The 17,832-nt window shown below is 46.1% G+C and overlaps 1 pseudogene; it reads left to right on the forward strand.

Annotated features, from left to right (window-relative positions):
• The first annotated feature begins 291 nt into the window (after window positions 1-291).
• LOC129830514 (uncharacterized) lies at window positions 292-13,556 on the forward strand (annotated as a pseudogene).
• Window positions 13,557-17,832: the final 4,276 nt, after the last annotated feature.

Below are 17,832 nucleotides of genomic sequence, written 5' to 3' on the forward strand. Positions count from 1 at the left end.
GTAGCTAGGTGGTTGTATTAGGGGCTGGTTGTGTGTGTACGTGCGTGCATTAGCTGGGCGGCTGTGGTGGAGTATACGGGGGCCAGTTCTGGTTGGCCGGTCTAGATCAAAAGTCCAGGGACGTTCTTTACTCCCAGTCCGTCCCTGACTAACACCGCCATCATTAAACTGCTATCATTACCACCACCCCTACTACCCGTACCATTACTACTTGGAGTAATAATCACAACAATAATAATAATAATAATAACAATAATACTAATAATGAGTAAGTTACTGTTTGTTATGCAGATGTTATTAGTCAGCGTCCCTCAGGCTATTGCAGGCGAATACATATTTTGCTCCTTCGCCCAGAGGAGTCGTTGCTCCTTCGCCCAGAGGAGTCGTTGCTCCTTCGCCCAGAGGAGTCGTTGCTCCTTCGCCCAGAGGAGTCGTTGCTCCTTCGCCCAGAGGAGTCGTTGCTCCTTCGCCCAGAGGAGTCGTTGCTCCTTCGCCCAGAGGAGTCGTTGCTCCTTCGCCCAGAGGAGTCGTTGCTCCTTCGCCCAGAGGAGTCGTTGCTCCTTCGCCCAGAGGAGTCGTTGCTCCTTCACCCAGAGGAGTCGTTGCTCCTTCACCCAGAGGAGTCCTTGCTCCTTCGCCCAGAGGAGTCCTTGCTCCTTCGCCCAGAGGAGTCGTTGCTCATTCGCCCAGAGGAGTCGTTGCTCCTTCGCCCATGAGCATTTTTTGTTTTCACTGAGGAAATGTACTAGTCTGCTGTTAATGATAATGCAGAGGATTTCCCCAAGGTTACTGTTGACGCATATCCAATGGTAGTTATTGGGGTCAAATTTGTCTCCACTTTTGTGGATTGGGGTGATCAGTCAGTTGTCCCACATATTGGGGAAGATGCCAGAGCTGAGGATGATGTTAAAGAGTTTTAGTTTAGTCAATTGGAATTTGTTGTCTATTTTATCATTCATTTGAGGATACCATCAACACCACAGGCCTTTTTGGGTTGGAGGGTTTTTATTTTGTCCTGTAGTTCATTCAATGTAATTGGAGAATCCAGTGGGTTCTGGTAGTTTTTAATAGTTGATTCTAAGATTTGTATTTGATCATGTATATGTTTTTGCTGTTTGTTCTTTGTTATAGAGCCAAAAAGATTGGAGAAGTGGTTTACCCACACATCTCCGTTTTGGATAGATAACTCTTCGTGTTGTTGTTTGTTTAGTGTTTTCCATTTTTCCAGAATTGGTTAGAGTCTATGGATTCATTAATTACATTGAGCTGATTTCTGACGTGCTGTTCCTTCTTTTTCCGTAGTGTATTTCTGTATTGTTTTAGTGATTCACCATAGTGAAGGAGTAGACTCAGGTTTTCTGGGTTTCTATGTTTTTGGTTGGACAGGTTTCTCAATTTCTTTCTTAGGTTTTTGCATTCTTCATCAAACCATTTGTCATTATTGTTCATTTTCTTTGGTTTTCTGTTTGAAATTCTTGGATTTGATAGGGAAACTGAGGGGTCAAATATACTGGCAAGATTTTCTACTGCCAAGTTTACACCTTCACTATTACAGTGGATCGTTTTGTCCAGGAAGCTGTCTCAAAGGGATTTAATTTTTTGTTGCCTAATTATTTTTTGGTAGGTTTCCACACTACATTCCTTCCATCCATAGCATTTCTTAATATTCCTCAGTTCCTTTGGTTTGTTACCTCATGATTTATTTTATTTGTTTTTGCTCTATACCAAATTAGCATACCCCCTGAGTCCCTTCACTGTTTCCCCCCTGGTAGTGTGGTGGATGGGATTACCAGCTCTCTGTAACCTAGAGGGCAACCAGTGGGTCCATCTCCTCTATACCACCGACCTGGTAGTGTGGTGGATGGGACTACCAGCTCTCTATAACCTAGAGGGCAGCCAGTGGGTCAATCTCCTCTATACCACCCACCTGGTAGTGTGGTGGATGGGACTACCAGCTCTCTGTAACCTAGAGGGCAGCCAGTGGGTCCATCTCCTCTATACCACCCACCTGGTAGTGTGGTGGATGGGACTACCAGCTCTCTGTAACCTAGAGGGCAGCCAGTGGGTCCATCTCCTCTATACCACCCACCTGGTAGTGTGGTGGATGGGACTACCAGCTCTCTGTAACCTAGAGGGCAACCAGTGGGTCCATCTTCTCTATACCACCCACCTGGTAATGTGGTGGATGGGACTACCAGCTCTCTGTAACCTAGAGGGCAACCAGTGGGTCCATCTCCTCTATACCACCCACCTGGTAGTGTGGTGGATGGGATTACCAGCTCTCTGTAACCTAGAGGACATCCAGTGGGTCAATCTCCTCTATACCACCCACCTGGTAGTGTGGTGGATGGGATTACCAGCTCTCTGTAACCTAGAGGGCAACCAGTGGGTCTGTCTCCTCTATACCACCCACCTGGTAGTTTGGTGGATGGGACTACCAGCTCTCTGTAACCTAGAGGGCAACCAGTGGGTCCATCTCCTATATACCACCCACCTGGTAGTGTGGTGGATGGGACTACCAGCTCTCTGTAACCTAGAGGGCAACCAGTGGGTCAATCTCCTCTATACCACCCACCTGGTAGTGTGGTGGATGGGACTACCAGCTCTCTGTAACCTAGAGGGCAACCAGTGGGTCAATCTCCTCTATACCACCCACCTGGTAGTGTGGTGGATGGGACTACCAGCTCTCTGTAACCTAGAGGGCAACCAGTGGGTCCATCTCCTCTATACCACCCACCTGGTAGTGTGGTGGATGGGACTACCAGCTCTCTGTAACCTAGAGGGCAACCAGTGGGGCCGTCTCCTCTATACCACCCACCTGGTAGTTTGGTAGGTGGGACTACCAGCTCTCTGTAACCTAGAGGGCAGCCAGTGGGTCCATCTCCTCTATACCATGTTTCTTGTAGGATGACAATGTCTGTATTTCCGATTTCTTTGATGTCCAGGTTCCTGCTCTTTAGGCCAACGGCAGATGACCTCAGGCCTTGGATATTCCAGGATGAGATAGTGAAGGCTTTGTGTTCCATAAAGTGTCCAATGTTGTTGTTGGTCCAATGTTGTGGTTTGGCCTCAGACCAGTAAGTGTGAGCAGAGCCTGCTGAGCATCTGGTACATGCCATTGGCTTGGACTAGTGTAAGAGTGGGGGTTGGGCCTGTTTGCCTGCTCACGGCCTGGCATATGTGTGACTTCCATGTTGAGGCCCTCGTTGCGGGGGTGGGGTGCATGGGGTGGGCAGGAGGAACATAGGTCTGATCTGATGGGGCCTAAATGGGGTGTGGGCATGGTTGACTTGGGGGGTGTTGACTGGTTGGGGTGGGGGTGTGGATGTGGCTGGTGGTGTTGTGGTCTGGATGTAGATCCTCTCGGCGTGGGTCCTCTATGTGTAGATCCGGGGGGGGGGGGGGGGGGGGGCGCTGGTCTGGGCGGGGTGTCTATTGATCTATTGCTCCTGTGTGAAATGTTGGGGCTGCGTTTAGGAGGGATGTCCTTTAGAGTCCGGGCCGAAGGTGGGCACTGCTGCCTTGTATAGGTGGGGCGGCAGGGTAGCCTAGTGGTTAGAGCGTTGGACTAGTAACCGAAAGGTTGCAAGTTCAAATCCCCGAGCTGACAAGGTACAAATCTGTCGTTCTGCCCCTGAACAGGCAGTTAACCCACTGTTCCTAGGCCGTCATTGAAATAAGAATTTGTTCTCAACTGACTTGCCTAGTTAAATAAAGGTAAAAATAGGTGGACCTGGTCAGAGAGGCTGTTCAAGTCCAGGGTGGAGTGGTGGGCCAGGTAAACATTTGGTTTTGAGGCACAGTAACAGGAAATACTTGTGTTTACCCGCTGTATGGTAGCCGGGTGGAAGTATTTTGTGGTAGCAGGGTGGGGATAACCACTTGTGCGTTGGGGAAAGTAGAATAAGCTTTTTCAATCACTCCCTTTCCTGCTGTGCTCTCGGGTCGTTTGTGCCTGAGGAGTCAATAGAAGCGTATTTTAACTTGTTGAAACGGGTTCATTTCTCTGCATGTTGAACGAGTGAATTTCTCAAATCGATGGCGCCAACTGGGCTGACTTTTTGGGATGTAGAGAGGGATTTATTCAACAAAACGACACTACATGTTATAGCTGGGACCCTTTGGATGACAAATCAGAAGAGTATTTTCAAAAAGACCTGAGCCCAGGACCATGCCTCAGGACTACCTAATCTGATGACTCCTTGCTGTCCCCAGTCCACCTGGTCATGCTGCTGCTCCAGTTTCAACTGTTCTGCCTCTGGCTATGGAACCCTGACCTGTTCACGTCCTACCTTGTCCCGGACCTGCTATTTTCGGCTCTCTCTCTACCGCAGCTGCTGTCTCTAACTCTGAATGATCGGCTATGAAAAGCCAACTAACATTTACTCCTGAGGTGCTGACCTGTAATTATTATTATTTGACCATGCTGGTCATTATGAACATTTGAACATCTTGGCCATGTAATGTTATAATCTCCACCCGGCACAGCCAGAAGAAGACTGGCCACCCCTCAGAGCCTGGTTCCTCTCTGGGTTTCTTCCTAGGTTCCTGTCTTTCTAGGGAGTTTTTCCTAGCCACCGTGCTTCTACACCTGCATTGCTTGCTGTTTGGGGTTTTAGGCTGGGTTTCTGTACAGCACTTTGTGACATCGGCTGATGTAAAAAGGGCTTTATAAATACATTTGATTGATAGGTCGCGCTGGGTGTTTGGACACCAATGTTTAGACACTGTGTTTGGGAAAAAGTTTGTTTTCTTGTGTATATTTCCCATTAGAGTCCATAAGGAGTACAATCTGTATCTTGTATATGTCCTCAGTTGGTGGTGGGGGGGGGGGGGGGGGGGGGGGGGTTGTCAGGAGGGCTATCAGGTGGCTGACAGGGGGGGTTGGGGTTCTTTATTTGTCTGCCCCGCTGTGATGTCGACGCTATGATCAGGGTCTGGGGTGGACTGTTCTGCTGTGGTGTCGAGACTTTTGTCGGGAGCTGAGGTGGGCTGTTCTGCTGGCTTCTCTGCGAGGGTGGCCACCTCTCTAGTGGGTTGTTCTCTGTCACACGCCATCCCCCTCACCCTCACCTCCAGCAGTCTGATCCTCTCCTCTAGTGCTCTGTTCTTCTCCTGCTCCTGCTTTTTCTCCTGTTGATGTTGTCTCACCACAGTCCAGAGTGCAGGTATGTCTCTCTCCGTCTCCAGCTCTCCGGATCTGGTTAATGGGGTGTTGTTGTGCTGTTGTCTGGGTCTGTGCTGACTGGAGTGTAATCACCTGCTGTTCCAGCTCCACATGCCTTACCTCCAGCTGGGTAAATGCATCCTTCATTTCAATGAGAGGGTAGTGCTGTGTGCTGGGAGGTTGACTTTCCGCTTGGGGTTGCTCGTCTGTGGGGTTATATAATGAAGAGGTCTGGTCTGACCTGCTCGGGGTGGGGGTATCTTTCTCAAAGGAGAGCTTCTCCTGCTGGGCTAATTCTTTGATTAGGTGAAAGTCCAGCTGAAACTGTTTGGGGTTGCCCTGTACCAATACTGTTCCAGACTTATAGAGATTTATGTTAGCTGACTCAGAGTCCTCGTTGTCCAGTATCCTGAGTTTCCATCCCTCGTTACCCCCCCCCCCTCCTCTTAACAGAGAGGTAGTGTGCTAATATAGCACTGTGCCATGCCAGGAGATGGTCTGTGAGGAAGATGAGGTTGCTGATGTTTCCATTTTTATAATAGTCAGCAAAAAGTGTCTCTTGATTTTCCATAAGAAGCTTCAATTTGTGATATTTTCTTGCCTTATCATTCTTTACATACACAGGGTACTGTATTTTAATTACCTCTGAACAGCAGGAGGCAGCTTGTAAGGCCTCTCCATTTGGTTGGAGTAGACTGTGTGACTCTCCTGCCATTGTTGGGCTAAAGGGCTTTGACACCTCTCACTTGACACATCAGTGCTAATTGAAGTTGTATCAAGCTTGGCAGGCTTAACTTAGCATCCCGTTCTGATAAAGTAATGTCATGTATTTTTCTTCTTGGCTTTTGGAAATAAAATATAGCTTCAGACTAAACATTACTCACTCAGTTCCAGGTTGGATGGTGTTTTCAGGTTTCTGTTGTTTTCCAGAAAATTTGCTGTATAGATTTGGAATAATCATCTTTGGTAGTTGTACACCTTGCAGGTGATTCTGTCATTCTGTCCAAAATCAGATTGTAGGTTTTGAGTTTTGATTTGGAGTGAAGGTTACATGGAGGGTAGCATCCTGTATATGTCCTGGTGACATAGTGAAGGTTACATGGAGGGTAGCATCCTGTATATGTCCTGGTGACATAGTGTTGTAGAGGGTAGCATCCTGTATATGTCCTGGTGACATAGTGTTGTAGAGGGTAGCATCCTGTATATGTCCTGGTGACATAGTGTTGTGGAGGGTAGCATCCTGTATATGTCCTGGTGACATAGTGTTGTGGAGGGTAGCATCCTGTATATGTCCTGGTGACATAGTGAAGGTTACATGGAGGGTAGCATCCTGTATATGTCCTGGTGACATAGTGAAGGTTACGTTATGGAGGGTAGCATCCTGTATATATCCTGGTGACATAGTGTTGTGGAGGGTAGCATCCTGTATATGTCCTGGTGACATAGTGAAGGTTACGTTATGGAGGGTAGCATCCTGTATATATCCTGGTGACATAGTGTTGTGGAGGGTAGCATCCTGTATATGTCCCTGACAAAAAAATCCAAGTTGATCTAACTCTAAATCTATCTTTTTTTAAGAACATGCTGAAAAATGCAGGAGCTCATCTGATCATGACCTCTCTGCTCTGCCTCTCTCTCTCTCTCTCTCTCTCTCTCTCTCTCTCTCTCTCTCTGTCTGTCTCGCTCTCTCGCTCACTCGTTCACTCTCTCTCTGTCTCTCTCTCTCTCACTCAGTCTCTCTCTTTCGCTTTCTCTCTCTCTCTGTCTCTCTCTCTCTCTTTAGCTCAGTCTCTCTCTCTCTCTCAGTCTCTCTCTCTCAGTCTCTCTCTCTCTCGCTCACTCTCTCTCTCTCTCTCACTCAGTCTCTCTCTTTCGCTTTCTCTCTCTCTCTGTCTCTCTCTCTCTCTTTAGCTCAGTCTCTCTCTCTCTCTCAGTCTCTCTCTCTCTCGCTCAGTCTCTCGCTCTTAATATTGTTCAGACTCTCTATCTGAAGATGTGACATCTGAATTGTCTTTATCTCCTAAGCTGCTGCTCTATGGAGTATGAAGTCCTTATACATTATTAACTATCTCTGGGTTTCTCTTGTCAACATGCAGCTGCATTATTCATGTGCCATGATCTGTTGCTCCACGTGAGGTACTGTCCCCGCTTTCGCCTCACCAATCGAATGCTGTCTGTTGATCAGCGTCCCTGAAGACCAGTCAAATTGACTAACTGAACTCCCCATGTTACGCCTGCAGGGATCAGTGTTTAAGAGAGGCATGGAGGAGACAGACAGACAGAGAAAGTGAGAGGGGGGGAAAGGGGGGCGGGGGAACGAGGGGGAGAAGAGAGATAGAAGGCAGACGGAAAGACACAATGAAAGAAGAGAGAGAGGAGAAAGAGAGAGAAAATGTAATGATAGTAGTTCTGCCTCAGTAGCTTCTTCCATAATGAGGGAATGGATTAACTCTGCAGTCTCTACACAGAGCCTCAGTAGCTTCTTCCATAATGAGGGAATGGATTAACTCTGCACTCTCTACACAGAGCCTCAGTGGTTGGCCTGTCTGTGTGGTGTGATTGGTGACAGCCATTGTCTGTAGAAAACACACACCCAGAGCAGCAAGCTATGATCATATATATATATATATATATATATATATATATATATATATATATATATATATATATATATATATGAGAGAGAGAGAGAGATCCCGTTCCCTTGGTGACATGCTCACTGACACTGTTCATTACTTAAATCCATCAACTGATTCCTAATGATATGTTTTCTTTATGGTTAAGTGTTTCATATCCCTATGTCGGCGTACTACAATCTCTACTAAGAGGTCTGGAACGTATTACATATGACAGACCATTGAGTGCTTGTACTGTAACGGGTTCAAGCCACGCAATGGTGGTCCCTTCTGTTTCAACAATCGCCAAAACAAATTCTATGAAACCATCCGATCTTAACCTAGACAATCACCAGGAAGAGTCACCATTAGCCACCAACCAATCGGCAGCCAGGATCACCTCTTATCCCTGACCCTAACTGAAGAGGAGACCATAGAAATGATTTTCCCTAAAAGAAATGTGAGTTAAGGATGGGCTTTACTCATGAACAACAACAACAATATCCTAGTATCTGATTTTAATAGCCAGTAGTAATGTTGTGATCCAGACCAACAATCAACTGAACAGTTAGATAATGACCATAGGCTTGAATTTGTTGAATGCAGAAACATTGTTGGACCCCAAACCTCCTTTACTCTTCTTGGAAAGACATTTACTGTTGTGTTCATTTCCTCTCTAAATGAGGGCTGTTTCCCTCGGGTGCCAATTTGGAAAACAAGCGATATGTTTTATTGTTTTCCTGTGGGAAGAGTTCTGTCACTGTTTCAGGATATTACATACTGTATGAATTATACGGGATGTGACTCAGTACTGTCTCTGTGTGTGTGTTCGTTCGTCTCTCCGTCTACCATAGGGTTCCTCTTTTTCTCAGTTTATACACTACAGCCCTTGTCAGTGACTCTGAGCCCTTTCAAAAGAAGCCTAGGAATTGGCTGATGACAACCAATCAGGGATCTAAATGAAAAGAAGCCAAGGAATTGGCTGATGACAACCAATCAGGGATCTAAATGAAAAGAAGCCAAGGAATTGGCTGATGACAACCAATCAGGTATCTAAATGAAAAGAAGCCTAGGAATTGGCTGATGACAACCAATCAGGTATCTAAATGATGGTACAGTTAATATGTTGTGTTGCACGTCTGGCTCTTTTCATGACAAACCGTGCACACATGTTCTGACGATAACGGTAATAACGGAAGAGCTAGTTATCTACTACGCATCTTATCTTGCGTTTTGAGTAAGTCTTTTGCGTAGCCATTGTGTTCTCACTAAATCCATTCAAGTCAGAAGTAAATAGACTGCATGTGTACATCTGCCTCTGTCTGAGTCTGTCTGTCTGTCTGTCTGTCTGTCTGTCTGTCTGTCTGTCTGTCTGTCTGTCTGTCTGTCTGTCTGTCTGTCTGTCTGTCTGTCTGTCTGTCTGTCTGTCTGTCTGTCTGTCTGTCTGTCTGTCTGTCTGTCTGTCTGTCTGTCTGTGTGTGTGTGTGTGTGTGTGTGTGAGTGTGAGTGTGTGACTCATCTGTGGGTGGCTATCAACCCTTGGGCTTCAGCGTCATGGCATCATCCTACACAGACAAAGTTCCCCTTCCGTCGTTGCTTGATGACACTGAGGAGAAGGAGACACCCCGGGAATACTGAAGACGTAGCGGAAATCAGCAGTTGAAACTATAGAATACCAAAGCGTCCTCACTCTAAAAATTCATAGACAGAGCTATGGACGCAAGGACTGATCTCAAAAATAATGTTTTAGCCATGTTTTGAGGCTGTTGAACTAAGCTCATGAGACATTTATAAGTTATATTCTTCAATAATCAATGGGTAGATATGATTCATTTATTAGTCCATAAATGGATGTATCAACTGCAGACTTCCCCTTTAAGGGATATGATGGATGTATCAACTGCAGACCTCCCTTTTAAGGGATATGATGAATATCATGGATGTATCAACTGCAGACCTCCCCTTTAAGGGATATGATGAATATCATGGATGTATCAACTGCAGACTTCCCCTTTAAGGGATATGATGAATATCATGGATGTATCAACTGCAGACTTCCCCTTTAAGGGATATGATGAATATAATGGATGTATGAACTGCAGACTTCCCCTTTAAAGGATATGATGAATATCGTGGAGGGAACAGATTTTAGATGACTTCATACTAGAACGTAGGCACTGTAGGTTGTCTACATCAGTCTACAGTCTAAAGCAGGAGACAGTTGCTGTAGGTAGTCTACAGTCTAAAGCAGGAGGCAGTCTACAGTCTAAAGCAGGAGACAGTTACTGTAGGTAGTCTACAGTCTAAAGCAGGAGACAGTTACTGTAGGCAGTCTACAGTCTAAAGCAGGAGACAGTCTACAGTCTAAAGCAGGAGACAGTTACTGTAGGTAGTCTCCACTGTGTTTGGATGGGAATATCCATTCTACATCTTCTATTTCTATGGTTCCCCTCTCACAGGTTAGGTTCTATCTGTGCCTGTCTGCAGTTTGGGGTGCGTTCCTACCTGCTACCACTTCTATGGGGGGTGCATCGTTGGGTCAGGTGTGGAGAGAGACCCTGAGGGATTGGGGGATGTCCAGACCTTGAGATCGCCCCTGAGGTGGAGCTCAGGATTCTGGAAGGTAGATAACTAATGCATTGTCAGAGACTGTTTGACATCCTCTCTCTGTCGCTCTATATACATCTACACTGAAGAAAAATATGAACGCAACTTGTAAAGTGTTGGTCCCATGTTTCATAAGCTGAAATAAAATATTTTCCATTTACACAAAAAGCTTATTTCGCTAAAATGTTGTCCACAAATTTGTTTACATCCCTGTTACTGAGAATTTCTCCTTTACCAAGATAATCCATCCACCTAACAGGTGTGGCATATCAAGAATATAATTAAACAGCCTGATCATTACACAGGTGCACCTTGTGCTGGGGACAATAAAAGGACATTCTAAAATGTGCAGTTCTGTCACAGAACAGTGCCACAGATGTCTCAAGTTTTGAGGGAGTGTGCAATTGGCATGTTGACTTTAGTCCACCAGAGCTGTTGCCAGAAAATTGAATCTTCATTTCTCTACTATAAGCCACCACCAATGTTGTTTTAGAGAAGCTGAACTGTCAGCTTCCCTGAGACGGTTTCTGACAGTTCAGCGACGTAACTGACTTAAATAAATGCTTACCTTCGAAAGGTACTGGCACGCTGGAGACGTGTGCCCTTCCCGGATGAATCTCGGTTTCAACTGTCCCTGGCAGATGGCAGACAGCGTGTACGGTGTCATGTGGGTGAGCGTTTTGCTGATGTCAACGTTGTGAACAGAGTGCCCCATGGTGGCGGTGAGGTTATGGTATGGACAGGCATAAACAAACACAATTGCATTTTTTCAATGGCAATTTGAATGCACAGAGATACCGTGACGAGATCCTGAGGCCCATTGTCGTGCCATTCATCCGCCACCATCACATCATGTTTCAGCATGATAATCCACAGCCCCATGTCGCAAGGATCTGAACACAATTCCTGGAAGCTGAAAATTGATTTATTTCAATTGACTGATTTCCTTATATGAACTGTAACTGTGAAATCGTTGAAATTCTTGCATGTTGTGTTTATATTTTTCATCATTGTATTTACATTTCTTTCAACTCCCCTCCTCTCTCTCTCTCTCTACCGCTCAATCTCTCTACCTATGTTTCTACCATCTCTCTCTCTCTCTCTCTCTCACACACACTCTGTACCTCTGTTTCTACCATCTCTCTCTCTCTTTCCTCCCTCTCTCTCTCCATCTCTCTGCTCTCCCCCTCTCTCTCTCTCTCTCTACCGCTCAATCTCTCTACCTCTCTCTACCTCTGTTTCTACCATCTCTCTCTCTCTCTCTTTCCTCTCTCACTCTTTCCTCCCTCTCTGCTCTCCCCCCTCTCTCTCTTTCCCCCCTCTCTCTCTCTCTCTCCCCCCCTTTTTCCCCCCCCTTCTTTCCCCCTCTGCTCTGGCTCTCCCCCTCTCTCTCTCTCCCCCCTCCCCCCATCTCTCTCCCACCTCTCTCTCTCCCCCTCTCTCTCAGGTCTCTCTGGCCCTTGGTCTCCTGATGGTGACCTCTGGTCTGGTCAGTCTGTCCGTGGGTTACTCCGGCCCCTCCAGGATCGAGTCCTTCAGGGAGCGGGGCCTCCTCTTCATAGACACCCAGGCTGTCAGCTGGGTGTCTATGCGTGGCGGCCCGGGATCAGACTCACTTGCCTGTGGTCAGGTCTGACTGTGGCAGGCCTCCTTCTCTGGTCCTTCTCCAGGAGCCGATGGAAAGTGAGGTTATATCAGAGAGAGACGGGTAGGGAGAAGAAGGGAGGGGTGGAGTGTGGAAGGAAGGAAGGGAGAGACGGAGGGGGAGCACAGGGAGGAGGACAGGGGGATTTTATGAAGGCCCCTGGAGTAAGGGAGGGGAACGGGCCTGCCACCCTGTGCATGGTGGAAACGGCCCAGACATCAGGGTCAGCCATCAGGGTTAGCCATCAGGGTTAGCCATCAGGGTCAGACATCAGGGTCAGACATCAGGGTTAGCCATCAGGGTCAGCCATCGGGGTCAGCCATCAGGGTCAGCCATCAGGGTCAGACATCAGGGTCAGACATCAGGGTCAGACATCAGGGTTAGCCATCAGGGTTAGCCATCAGGGTTAGCCATCAGGGTCAGACATCAGGGTCAGACATCAGGGTTAACCATCAGGGTTAGCCATCAGGGTCAGACATCAGGGTCAGACATCAGGGTTAACCATCAGGGTTAGCCATCAGGGTTAGCCATCAGGGTCAGACATCAGGGTCAGACATCAGGGTTAACCATCAGGGTTAGCCATCAGGGTCAGACATCAGGGTCAGACATCAGGGTTAACCATCAGGGTTAGCCATCAGGGTTAGCCATCAGGGTCAGACATCAGGGTTAACCATCAGGGTTAACCATCAGGGTTAGCCATCAGGGTCAGACATCAGGGTCAGACATCAGGGTTAACCATCAGGGTTAGCCATCAGGGTTAGCCATCAGGGTCAGCCATCAGGGTTAACCATCAGGGTTAACCATCAGGGTCAGACATCAGGGTTAGCCATCAGGGTTAGCCATCAGGGTTAGCCATCGGGGTTAGCCATCAGGGTTAGCCATCAGGGTTAGACATCAGGGTCAGACATCAGGGTCAGCCATCAGGGTCAGCCATCGGGGTCAGCCATCAGGGTTAGCCATCGGGGTCAGCCATCAGGGTCAGCCATCAGGAAGAGAATCCCCATAGGGTGACCACTGGTTTAAGAATGTGTCTATGTGCTGCACTTGTGTCCTGATTTAAAAATGAGCCGGTATTTTGTAGAATCTGAGACAAAGTTGAAAGTCTGTTCATAAGCTATTTGAACGGTGGTCTTGATAAGGAGCAGTGGTTCTACAATTCGCATAGCTTTGTTTTTTTAATTCCAACGGTTTCTGCATCATATTCCACCTCACTGTTCTAAAATACACTGCAGGAATTGTACTTTTCTCATGTCATTTTGGAAGACCAGTTTTACTCAGTTAATAACACTTTATCTCCCAAGAGGGTAAAGCAATCTGATGTGGAATTGAATACATGCAATTTAGACATGAATATACTGTATTATCACATGATTATATCGGGTGTGTTTATTCATGTGCGTACACACACCTGCCCCATTGAACATCACGTCCATTACCTCTCTACAATTCCCAGCACTCTTGGTCGCCAGGCAACCTGTATGTATTCTATTTTCACACCCAGAATAAACAACCTCCTCTCTCATTGGTCCATTTATTCTAAGCTATTATTGACTGCCAATCACCTTTACCATTAACAGACGACAGATAGTAGTGAACAGTGAACGGAGGTGAGAGAGATTAGCAGGTCGACGTCCACCTGTTTCAGCACGTTACACATGTATTCATCTAATCACCTCTAATCACAGGATGCATGTTAGTTGTGTACAGCGACTTCCTCCCCTTGTTCCCTGTCCTTCCTGATGTGAACACATGGTTAAAGGCTATTACACCTGTCCAATTCTGTCTGTGTAGACGGAGGAAAGGAGGGGGGGGGGGGGGGTGAGTTGTCATAGCTGGATGAGTCATTAGCTGGATGAGTCATCTCTCTCAGTCCAAAATAGCACCCTTTTCCCTATATACAGTTGAAGTCGGAAGTTTACATACACCTTAGCCAAATACATTTAAACTCAGTTTTTTACAATTTCTGACATTTAATCCTAGTAACAATTCCCTGTCTTAGGTCAGTTAGGATCACCACTTCATTTTAAGAATGTGAAATGTCAGAATAACAGTAGAGAGAATGATTTATTTCAGCTTATATTTCTTTCATCACATTCCCAGTGGGTCAGAAGTTTACTAACACTCAATTAGTATTTGGTAGCATTGCCTTTTATTGTTTAACTTGGGTCAAACGTTTCGGGTAGCCTTCCAGAAGCTTCCCACAATAAGTTGGGTGAATTTTGGCCCATTCCTCCTGACAGAGCTGGTGTAACTGAGTCAGGTTGGTAGGCCTCCTTGCTCGCACACGCTTTTTCAGTTCTGCCCACACATTTTCTATAGGATTGAGGTCAGGGCTTTTTGATGGCCACTCCAATACCTTGACTTTGTTTTCCTTAAGCCATTTTGCCACAACTTTGGAAGTATGCTATGGGTTATTGTCCATTTGGAAGACCCATTTGCGACCAAGCTTTAACTTCCTGACTGATGTCTTGAGATGTTGCTTCAATATATCCACAAAATAGATGACATCATGAGGCAGGAAAATTTTGTGAAGTGCACCAGTCCCTCCAGCAGCAAAGCACCCCCACAACATGATGCTGCCACCCCCGTGCTTCACGTTTGGGATGGTGTTCTTCGGCTTGCAAGTCTCCCCCTTTTTCCTCCAAACATAATGATGGTCATTATGGCCAAACAGTTCTATTTTTGTTTCATAAGACCAGAGGACATTTATCCAAAAAGTCCGATCTTTGTCCCCATGTGCAGTTGCAAACTGTAGTCTGGCTTTTTTATGGCCGTTTTGGAGCAGTGGCTTCTTGCTGAGCGGTCTTACAGGTTAGGTGTAACGGTTGTCCTCCTCCTCTTCATCCGAAGAGGAGGAGCAGGGATTGAACCAAAATGCAGCGGATTTTGAAGACATGATATTTATTAAAGTAAAGACGGAAAAACACGAAAAACGAAATACACTTGACTAATAAACAAAATAACAAAACGGAGTAGACAAACCTGGACATACGAACTTACAATAAAACACGAGAACGCACGAACAGGGAAAATAGCCTACACATAAATGACGATGAACAAACAAACCGAACAGTCCCGTATGGTGCGACAAACACTGACACAGGAGACAACCACCCACAACGAACACTGTGAAACAACCTACCTAAATATGACTCTCAATTAGAGGAACGCCAAGCACCTGCCTCTAATTAAGAGCCATACCAGGCAACCCTAAACCAACATAGAAACAGACAACATAGAATGCCCACCCAAACTCACGTCCTGACCAACTAACACATACAACAAACTAACAGAAATAGGTCAGGAACGTGACATAAGGTCGATATAGGCCTTGTTTTACTGTGGATATAGATACTTTTGTACCTGTTTCCTCCAGCATCTTCACAAGGTCCTTTGCTGTTGTTCTGGGATTGATTCACACTTTTCGCACCAAAGTACGTTAATCTCTAGGAGACAGAACGAGTCTCCTTCCTGATCAGTATTTTTTTTTTTTTACCGTTATTTTACCAGGTAAGTTGACTGAGAACACGTTCTCATTTGCAGCAACGACCTGGGGAGTAGTTACAGGGGAGAGGAGGGGGATGAATGAGCCAATTGTAAACTGGGGATTATTAGGTGGCCATGATGGTTTGAGGGCCAGATTGGGACTTTAGCCAGGACACCGGGGTTAACACCCCTACTCTTACGATAAGTGCCATGGGATCTTTAATGACCTCAGAGAGTCAGGACACCCGTTTAACGTCCCATCCGAAAGACGGCACCCTACACAGGGCAGTGTCCCCAATCACTGCCCTGAGGCATTGGGATATTTTTTAGACCAGAGGAAAGAGTGCCTCCTACTGGCCCTCCAACACCACTTCCAGCAGCATCTGGTCTCCCATCCAGGGACTGACCAGGACCAACCCTGCTTAGCTTCAGAAGCCAGCCAGCAGGGGGTCCCATGGTGTTTATACTTGCATACTATTGTTTGTACAGATGAACGTGGTACCTTCAGCCATTTGGAAATTACTCCCAAGGATGATCCAGACTTGTGGAGGTCTACAATTTTTTTTCTGAGGTCTTGGCTGATTTCTTTTGATTTTCCCATAATGTCAAGCAAAGAGGCACTGAGTTTGAAGGTAGGCCTTGAAATACATCCACAGGTACACCTCCTCAATTCAAATGATGTCATTTAGCCTATCAGAAACTTCTAAAGCCATGACATCCTTTTCTGGAATTTTCCAAGCAAAGGCAAAGTCAACATAGTGTATGTAAACTTATGACCCACTGGAATTGTGATACAGTGAATTATAAGTGAAATAATGTGTCTATTAACAATTGTTGGAAAAATTACTTGTGTCATGCACAAAGTAGATGTCCTAACCGACTTGCCAAAACTATAGTTTGTTAAAAGAAGACATTTCTGTAGTGGTTGAAAAACGAGTTTTAATGACTCTAACCGAAGTGTATGTAAACTTCCAACTTCAACAGTAGTTCACTAGGGCCCATAGGGCTCTGGTCTAAAGTAGTGTACTATATAGGGAATAGGGCTCTGGCCTAAGGTAGTGCACTATATAGGGAATAGGGCCCTGGTCTAAAGTAGTGCACTATATAGGGCTCTGGTCTAAAGTAGTGCACTATATAGGGAATAGGGCCCTGGTCTAAAGTAGTGCACTATATAGGGAATAGGGCCCTGGTGTAAAGTAGTGCACTATATAGGGAATAGGGCTCCTTTTGGGATGCGTACTCTAAGTCAGAGACCAGCAGGGGAGCAGTTCACCATCCCTTAACTGGAATAAGTTTAAATACATGGCTGGGGTCTCTGGAATAAGTTTAAATACATGGCTGGGGGTCTCTGGGGAGGCTACTTCTGGTTTCAGGGTTAGTTAAGTGTCTTAATAGAGTTTCAGACCACCACCAGCCTCCAGAACAGGTTCAATGCACCTTGGCATAGATTCTACAAGTGTCTGGAACTCTATTGGAGGGAAGTGACATCATTCTTCCACGATAAATTCCATCAGTTGGTGTTTTGTTGATGGAAGACGCTGTCTCATGTGCCGTTTCAGATCTGGTGACACACACACACACACACACACACACACACACACACACACACACACACATACACACACACACACACACACCCTTTAAACCCCCTATGCTCCTTTGAGACCCCTCTTTCAAAGTCACCGAGATCTCTTTTCTTGCCATGGTAGCCAAATATTGGGCAACTGGGCATTTTTCTACATGACCCTAAGCATGATGGGTTGTTAACTTCTTAATGAAATCAGGAACCACACCTGTGTGGAAGCACCTGCTTTCAGTATACTGTACTTTGTGTCCCTCGTTTACTCAAGTGTTTCCTTTATGTTGGGAGTTACCTGTATAACTTCAAGAGCCTTACTCTCTATGTGAAGCCTAAAGAAATCTATAGTAGGGTTCTAGAGTCTTCTAAAGTGTTTAGAACACACACACACACACACACACACACACACACACACACACACACACACACACACACACACACAGAGAGAGAGAGATACACTTTTGGTTTGCACGCATCACACGGTTCCACAGATGGTGCTGTCATGACTGTCCTGTGAGGTCACAATGGGTCAGATCAGCTTGTTAATGGCTGACAACAACCAGACCTTCTCTCACCCGCAGAGGGGAGGAGGGAACTGCTGTCGGGGGTTTTGACACCTCCACACCCGGGCATAAATTTAAGTAGAAGAATGTTTTCTGTCTCTCCCTTTGGCTAAAGGAATTGCTAAAGGAATGTACTTTGTCTCCAGATACTTTTGCCGGCCCAAAACTCT

The sequence above is a fragment of the Salvelinus fontinalis genome, chromosome 32, assembly GCF_029448725.1.
Source record: "Salvelinus fontinalis isolate EN_2023a chromosome 32, ASM2944872v1, whole genome shotgun sequence".
Classification (NCBI taxonomy): Eukaryota; Metazoa; Chordata; class Actinopteri; order Salmoniformes; family Salmonidae; genus Salvelinus; species Salvelinus fontinalis.